Source organism: Uranotaenia lowii, chromosome 2 (assembly GCF_029784155.1).
Source record: "Uranotaenia lowii strain MFRU-FL chromosome 2, ASM2978415v1, whole genome shotgun sequence".
In the NCBI taxonomy this organism is placed as follows: domain Eukaryota; kingdom Metazoa; phylum Arthropoda; class Insecta; order Diptera; family Culicidae; genus Uranotaenia; species Uranotaenia lowii.
The window spans coordinates 323,885,321-323,894,437 of record NC_073692.1 but is presented as its reverse complement, the minus strand read 5'-3'; positions in this window follow the sequence as shown (position 1 = coordinate 323,894,437).

The following is a 9,117-nucleotide window of genomic DNA, read 5'->3' as shown; positions in this document are numbered from 1 at the left end:
TTCGTTTTTGTCGGGAACACATTGGAGATACAGGTTTCAACTGTCCATTCATTGTACAAGGACGAAAACGAGCGTTGCTTCTTTGTGAAATTTATGGATGAAGCAAGTTTCAATAGCTTTGTGAGCAAAATGGACGTCGAATATCCATTTCTTTACCAAGATGGGACAAAAACTACGGTCAGACTGGATGTTGCAAGCAGTATTTTTCGATATGTGCGTGTTTTCAATTTACCGCCCGAAATTGAAGATAAGGAGATCGCTGCGGTGTTGGGGCAATTCGGTACGATTCGGCAACTAGTACGTGAGAAGTTTGCGGCACACTCGGGCTTCCCCGTTTTCAGCGGCATTCGAGGGGTACATATGGAGGTCGCCAAGGAGCTCCCTCCAAATATCTTCATCGCGCATTTTAAAGTAAGGTTGTTCTACGAGGGATTAAGAAACCGGTGCTTTTTCTGCAAGTGCGAGGGCCATCTCAAGGCTGAGTGTCCCAAATTAACAAGCCTCAAAGCAGGAGAAAACGATACAAGTGCGCAAAAACTATCCGAACCACCATCGTTTAGTCAAGTTTTGATGAACGCGACGATCGGAGCAACTTCTAACATCGGCAATATCGCTACGAACATGACTTCATTGCCGATTAAATCTAAAAGTATACAAGCCCCGATACAGCTCACTTCCATCGGTGAGATCGGAATCACATCATCAGTTGCCACGAAATCAGTACCGTCGGTTGAAACAGTGAGCAGCGCCGAAGACGACGATGAGCACGACGAAGATCACGAGGACGATGTCGGAGTGGAAGGCGACGACGATGACGACGACGGTGATGCTGAGATGGACTCGGAGAAGGTCAACCTCAAGCGAACTATATCCAGTCCAAGTTCGGCTTCTGAAAAAGATACTAAAAAGAAAAAGCAGAAGAGCAAGAAAACATCTGTTGTAGCAGCTCCATCAATTTCGGAATCTAGCCCTATCGAGATTATCGGACGTCGAACTCGAGAAAGAGCAGCTACGATGAAAAAAAGTGTATAAAATGCGTACAATATCCAGTCCCAGTGACCATCGGACACCGGATCAGAGAGAGAGAAAGCAGCTGCAATAAAATAGTGGTTTAAAATTATTTTTTTTATTTTTTTTTTTGTAAAATTCTACCTCTTTTGCTTAGCAAAATTGTATAGATATTTTTGCGTGTTCATTTTTCAAAAGTAATTTCTAATGATCAGGATACAGAAAAACTTGATTAGTTATAAGATTTTTTTTTTTACCATTTTTAACTTTGAGAAAACAAAAGCTGCCAGTTGAAATATGTTATTAAAAGTTTTGGTTTTTGAATAAATAAGGAAAATAAAGAAAAAAAAAAAAATAAAAAAAAAAATAAAAAAAAAAAAAAAAAAAAATAAAAAAAAAAAAAAAAACCAAACGCATCGACAACCGGCTTAACGCAACATGCTGTGGAAAACCACCACACATTCAACTACGATGATGTCAGAATCTTGGAAAAAGTGAGCGATGAGGGTAGAAGGAAAATCGCTGAAACGCTCCATATAAAATTGAGAGGAGAGCGAGCAGTAAACATCCAACGAGATGCCATGGAAATCTCTAGCATCTATAACGCTCTAATAAAAAAGCTGAGAGGGACGCCCCAATTCAAGAGCACGATCCAACCGAACATCAAACCGACGACGAACCAACCTGAAGCGCACCGAGACGACGGCTGACTAGGAGCATCTTCTTGACGTCGATTACAAATATCAAGAGACGGCCGTTAGGGAAACACGCGGCAAAACAAGTTGTGAGTTTCGAGATAGTGTGCATAGGAAATAGTTTTTTGAAAATATTATAAAATTTATTACTTTCTATCTATTTTAAATACAGTTTTTCTGAAGATGGCTGAAGCTCAGTAGGCCGAAAGTTAAAAAAACAGCAGTTTTAATTTCGTCCTAAATAAATCACCAAAAAAATTATCAATCAAAGAAAACCATAAAAAAGTGCGGTGATCAAAACCAAACAACAATAAATAATAGTTAGGGATGCCATAAGGACATATCGCATGGTAAAATTTTGTTCAAATCATATTTTTTTCAGGTCCGTTTTAAACTCTTCCATTTTCACTGTAAGATTGTAATTTGAGCTTAGATTCAATGTTTTATTGATTAAAAGTTGAAATTTTATATGGCTTATCTATTTTTTCTTCATATAGGCATTTAACCGCCTAATATGGGCATTCAAAACCTGGCTCCTATGTCGAAATCTTATCATTTTCAACTTCGCTGAAAGCTTGAATTTGTTGAATTTCTGATAGCTAGATGTATTAGAAGAAAACCAATTAACATTTTGTTACAGACACTGTAAGCACGACTTTTAAAGTTCAATATATTATTATAAAACCGTTCAGAATCTTGTTTTAATTTTAATTTTTTTTTTCGTCTGTGTATAACAATACAAAATTTTCATGCCATGTGTCAGAAGCGGCCTACTCTCTAATTGCACTGATAAGATTTGTTGATATATCAGCCATTTCGTCAATCGTCTGTATGCGACTGTATGAGTTCATTAAACAAATAAGCGCACTTTTTTGACAAGACTGTAGAATAAGAACATTACAAATGTTTCGAAAGTAGATTTTTAACTCGAGATCCAATATTAGAAGACTGTGAAAGATTTTCTTCTCCAAAAAAAGTTGTTGAAGTTTTTTATTGTTAGTTTTTCTCCAAATCAAAAACATACTGGGAAGTTAGACGAAATTTCAAACAAAATTGAGTCATTGATATTTTTAAAATGATACGTCAAATAATGGTGCAGTCTTCAACTCAACTGTTGAATAATTTAAAATATCTTATATCACATACTCAAATGCTTTCTTAAATGATATCAGAAAAATTGTCTTATCATTTTATATTTTTAAATTTTTTTGATTTTTTCTATTTTTAAAATGCTGTGTCTCTGAAACAATAATCAGCATTAAATGTTTATGTAGGTTTATTATTTTAAAAGTTATCAAAAAGCTATTTTACCATCATTAAGCTATTACCCATCAATTTTGAAATTTCCACACGTCATATCACCATATCTTGAACGTATTAAATAAGGGAGACCAAACCTTTCAAAATTAGTTTTTAAGCTTATACACAAAAATTCTATGCCTATGTGTTTTTCATTGAATATCGTTTTAAAAAAACTAGAAATTATGTGTCCTTTTAAGTAATAAAAAAATACTTTATTCATACATTCTTTGTTGAAATTTGTTACTATTCAAAACGAAGGGTTCAAATTTTATTTTATTAGTTTTTGTGAAAAAAAAAGGTTAAAATGAGAGCTACAAATTCAAGATAAAATCTATGAAACGTAAACTCCAAAAGCTCCAAAGTTCAGAATCAAAATTCAATATTTATTACAGAATTTAATAATGAACTTTATATATAAGCAATTATCAGGTCTAAAATCTTGAATATTTGCTTTTTCGACGCAGATCAAGTAAAATAAGGTTTATGTTATCGACCGTTTTGGATGCTTAAAGTTTTATTTTTGGCTACTTTTTGGTCTGGGATTTGGAGCCAACAAATTTCTTTTTGAAAGGCCCAATGTTTCGACCATTTTTGGTGGTCTCCCTCAAGGGTACTGAAATTTTAGTAGTTTCAAAAATTTTTACAATGAGCATTGTTAAGAGTCTGGTTTAAATTGTGTAAACTTATTTGTCTAACAGTTTTTATTGTCAGATTTCTTTTTCTTTTCAACGTTGCAAAAATGGTCGAAACGTCGGGCATTTAAAAAAAAAGTTGTTGGCTCCAAATCCAAGACCGAAAAATAGCCAAAAATATAACATTAATCAAGTAAAATAAATAATTGAAAAATTATCTGGTATTCAACATCAAGAGTGCTTTTTTCATTTAATCAATGACATTTATTACGAGAGATTTTTCAATGAGCTCATTCCCGAAGTCATTTTTTTTACTCTTTGGTATACAATAAAATCATCGTTTTATCCACATTTCTCGCATGGAAAACCACAGGTTCGTAGAATGAAGTTCTATCAAAGGATATCGAAAAAATTTTTTTTAGAAAATTAGTTAAAAAGTTTTAAAATTGTATTTAATTCTGATTTAGTTCAATGATATCAAATTAGAGGAGAAAGGGAAGTGTTCAGCACACCCATCCCTCACTTTTCAAAAATGATCGTTTTTTTTTCTCTAGAAATTAAAGTTCTTTTTATTGGTCGTTTCTGGAAAATTTGTAAAATCACCTTCCCCAAGAGCGAGCTCTAGTAACGCGCCATGTTGGGCACTAAAGGGTTAACTGTTTGATGAGAGCAATTGAAGAACAAATGGTCCACATTAATTTGTAAAGTTGAATCAACCAATAACCCATGCTTTTAGAAAGTTCAGGCTTACAAAATTGAAAAAAAAAATTACAGTAAATTGTTCATGTTTGTAGGTACTTGTTGGAGCTCCCACGTCAATAAAAACGGGAGATTCCTCTACGATACCACTTGATAGGGTAATTTTCACATCCAAATAAACAACTTTGAGGCGGTGACAGCATCACACATAAACACAGAGATTGTTTGCTGCCATCGTCATGCGTTAGAAACTTTCAAGAGATGGATGAGTACCTGCTACCCATCTTCGCAGCCTCCATTCTTTGGCGGGAAAAGTGGCATATCGTGAAAAGAAGAACCACCACCAACCACCAGATGCCTTCCAAAAGTGGTTCACCCTTTCTGTGCCATAATGGAGGTTACCAGAGCAAAATAAAACATGCTCCACTAGAACTTCAAGCATCATCCACGGCTGAGTGAACTTCTTGTCAAGCTGCTTGAATGTCTTTCACGCAAAATTTCTGAAAGTATGCTTGTTGTAGCGATAAAAAAAAATATGGGGGAAACAGCAACATCATTGTTGCTGGATTTGGTTACAGTGGGAAAAAATGAATGTAGGAAGAAAACTAAGTTTTCCTTCCTACATTCATTTTTTCCACTCTATCTTTATCATACTAATGGAGAAATTAAAGATGAAATAATACTGAAAATTTAGAAAACGTATGTTTTTAGAAAATTATATTGGTACACCTTCAGTGTCCCACAAACTTTTTCAAAAACGTTCAAAAATAAAAAACTTCTAGGGTTTTTTTTTCTCCGAAGCCAAGTCTATTACAACACTGGAACTTTTTACACTTCTTTATCATTTCCAATCACGGTGAGCAATTTCCAGAAATAGCCAGGTGAACTTTTGATCTTTTCTCCCCTCGAGGGCCAGAAAAGCGCCCCAACAAACATGGGCAGTAAGTAACTAATGTTGGCGTACAGCATCGAATATTAGCAACAACCTTTTCCCACTTATAGCGCACCGGGAAACATGTCTTGCGTTTCTCTCCAAGAAAAAAAAAACTGCAGAAAGAGGCCCCCGATCTGGTTTATGTTAAAAGTAAGTAACAATCACTGCGGAACCCATGTGCTCCAGTACATTTCTGTGTGCGGCCATTTTGGGGGTTTTACAAATTCCGGCAACGTTCCCCACAAACCGGGCACGTTTTTTCCTTCTCGAGCTAACCCTTTTTTTCTTGCCTTTTTTCCCTTAAAAGTTGCTGGGAAAGGGGGACTATTTGGTGAAATGTTTTCAACCAGTCAACAGAGGTGACTGAAGTACTATAAATACGCAGAGGGTTGATATTTCACGTCCCGGAAATTTTTGTGACATTATCCACCGGCTTTCCGAAGCGAAAGAGTGTAACATAATCCTTGATGCTGACGACGCGACGCGCGGCGAAAATCAGGACGGGACCAAACTTGGCTGCCCTCTTTTACATCGGAAGAGGAAGGGACGGAATATGACGCTGCCTGCTGCTGTTGTTGGTATGCGGCACGTATTTTGCCTCCGGAGACATTTCACTAGACTAAAACTTTCTGCCATGGACCCTTCTTCCTTCAACGATTCTCCAACCCCCCAGGGGTGGATGCAAAATCTCAGCTTTCTGAGGCTGCTGTCGGAGTCGGAACAACTCGCTCCAGGAAAAGTTCGGAGCTAGTAGAGTTATAAGTTCACAATTTTCAGCTGTCTTGTCTTTCTGGCTCCGAGCAGGGCCGCGCAAGTTGATAGGAAGTGCACGCCGAGCAGGAGTGACCGTGATTTATGTGACAGGTGGATTAGTGACAGTTTTTGAGGAAGTTGCAGCTTTTTAAGGGCCAAGTGCCGGTGCAATATTATGACGTGTTTTGGTGGAGTCAGATTTTTATTAAATCACGTCCCTATGGGTTGGATTTCCGTTCGATTTGTTTGCCGTTATATCAGATTTACACGTGATGTTGAAATTTACGTTAGTAAAAATGTAAAGTATTCTTAATGCTTAACAAAAGGAATAAATGATATAATTCGCTGTCTGCTATCAATAATGTCAACATGCGTATACACAAGACCTTGTCGATTTAGGGTCATATCCGAATTTCTCAAAAAAGCTCGTTCATGATGTTGAAAAGAAAGTTAAAGAACCGGATAAATGACTTAATTTTAACACCAACTCATCCATGATTATTTGCAGAATTTTTAAGTAACGTTTACATGAGTATATTTGAACTTTAAGGTTTGTATGGGAGAACCGAATATTTTATACTGGTAAATAAACATCCTTTTTGTTTCTTCTGTGGAACCGAATTAGTTTATGGTTTTTGTGCCAATTTATAAATTCTCTAAAGCAGTGGTCGGCAACCTTTACAGTCCGAAGAGCCAAAAACTCGAAATATTCAAAATTTCAGAGTTTGGAAGAGCCACATTAAAGGATTATTGTTTTGTTTTTAAATAAAAAAAATCTAAATACGTGCATGATCAACGAACATTAGTTTTACGAAAATAAATTTAAATCCGTGAGCATTTTTTCTAACTCTTGGGTTTTTCTTTCAATTCAGTTTCTGATTACCATGAAGTACATGGATTTTCTTCTGGATCGTCAACTCTTCTAACATGGTTTGATTGTATATCAAATTTAATACGTTCGCAAACATTGAGCCAAGAAAATTTTAAATGCATATTAAGCTTAAATGAATACTTTGCATGATGTTAATGTAAAAGATTTGAACATATCTACTAAAGCAGAATATTAATAAATTCTTCGGCAAAGAAAAGCTTTTAAAGACATTGTCCCGATTTTGCCAATCCTTTGCAAAATCTAGAAGTAAAAGTCAACTAAAATTTATGTAGTCGAAAATTTAAATCTTAAAAAATTATGCTCCTGACAACTGGTAGAATTTTAAAAATTCATGACGTCAAGCGAACGTGTCTTCAGAATTTTATGCATCTAGAAAATTCAAAAATCTCACTTATGTCAAATGTGATTCTTCAAAATTGTGCATCCAATTGGATGAAAATTTTTATTCGAAACATTGTATATTATTCATCAATGCTTGGTAAAACTTAGCTTATTGGAAAAATGTTGTTTGGCCAGTATAAATCAGTAATAATTAAATTGTGTAGAAAATTCGTGAAATATAATTGGGAAACTGTACATTTTTATTGGCAAAATCAGTTTGAGGATATTTTTAAAGTTTCAAATAAAAAATCAATAAAAATGTGTCAACGGTGATTCGAATCGAAAATTTAAAAAAAAAATATGTCCGATACTGAAACTTCGTTCAAAATCTGTGTGCTTTTGGTAAATATTGGCTGAACGCATCATGAAATTTTAAATATGTTCAAAGGTTTATTATTTTTCAAAACATACAATTAAATTATAAGAACAACTTCTCCGGGGAAGAAATGTCTTTTTAGTTATAAATAACAAATATTTAGCCTGGGAATACATTTTCAAATAGATTTTCAGAATTGAACTAATCGTTCATTCTCAATGCTGATTCGAACTTGAAAAGCTGACAAACTTTAATTTAAATTCTCAATTCATAGTTTTGGAATTTTATTTTTCAATTTTTTGTATTTATTCACTTTTTTAACCCATTATTTATTGAGTAGGTTTCCAGAATTTTTCTGTTCGTATCCAGGCCGGGCAGATCCGGGTATTGGGTTTCTAAATTTAAAACTGTAAACCACTGTATTTTCCATAAAAAGGCAAGAGATTAGCTGAAAAGTAAACACACAAAATATGATTTTTACGAAGGCGCATCATCGGCGATCAAATTTTTATTTTGCAATTTAAGAAAATGCATGCGAATTTATTTCGCTAAAACAAGTTGAAAGTTTGAAATTTCGTAAAAATTGGGAATACTCCTGGAAAAAAAACTGGACCTTTCTCCTCGATATCCTGGCAACCGGACAGGACCAGGCATCTCCATTTTTTTTCCATTGGAAATTTGGGCAAGCCGAAGGTAACAAGGGAATGCTAATGAGGCATGTCCGTAGGAATGGGGGGCGTTTTGGGCGTTTAATCCCTCAGTCGTGAGGGTCCAGGAAAAGCAAGCGACGTTTTTCACTCTACCCTCAATTTTAAACTCTCAATCTAATTTTGATGATTGAGTCAGGTTATTCAAGAGTAACAAATTTGACTTAAAACTGATGCCCAAACCTTTAAAATTAATCCCAGATTCAGAATTTTAAAATAGATTTTCAAAATTTTCTCACTTGTTGATTGAAACTCAGTTCTTTATATTAAATTATAAATGAGACTAAATTCATTCCGAAAAATTCTGGTTCCACACCGTCAAAATCATAATTGTATTTCTGTTTTCATATTTTGGATTCTGTCTCTAGTTTGAGATTTTTGATTTGATATTCGAATAACCATAGGAAATTTTTAATAGATAGATAATGTTTTGAAATCCTGGTTCAAGTATTGGTATTGCATTTCATACTTAATTTGTTTCATGAATTTGAAAATGCATAGGCATTGAGACCCAAAACAACAAAATTTTAATTATAGAGTTCATGGTTCAAGGCTCTGAAAAATATTTCACATCTTGGTTCATTATTTAGTTCTGATTTGGAATTAAGGTTAAGAAAATGCGTTGAAATTTATTGATATTACAAATTCAAGCTCCGACCCAGATGATAAATGAGTTATACAAGCAACATAAAAATATTAAGATGACTATTCCATTGAGGAATCCAATTGTCAAGAGATCGCAAACTTATAGTGTTGATAGGTTACGTGATTTCAAAATTTCAGCTGAATATCACAAAT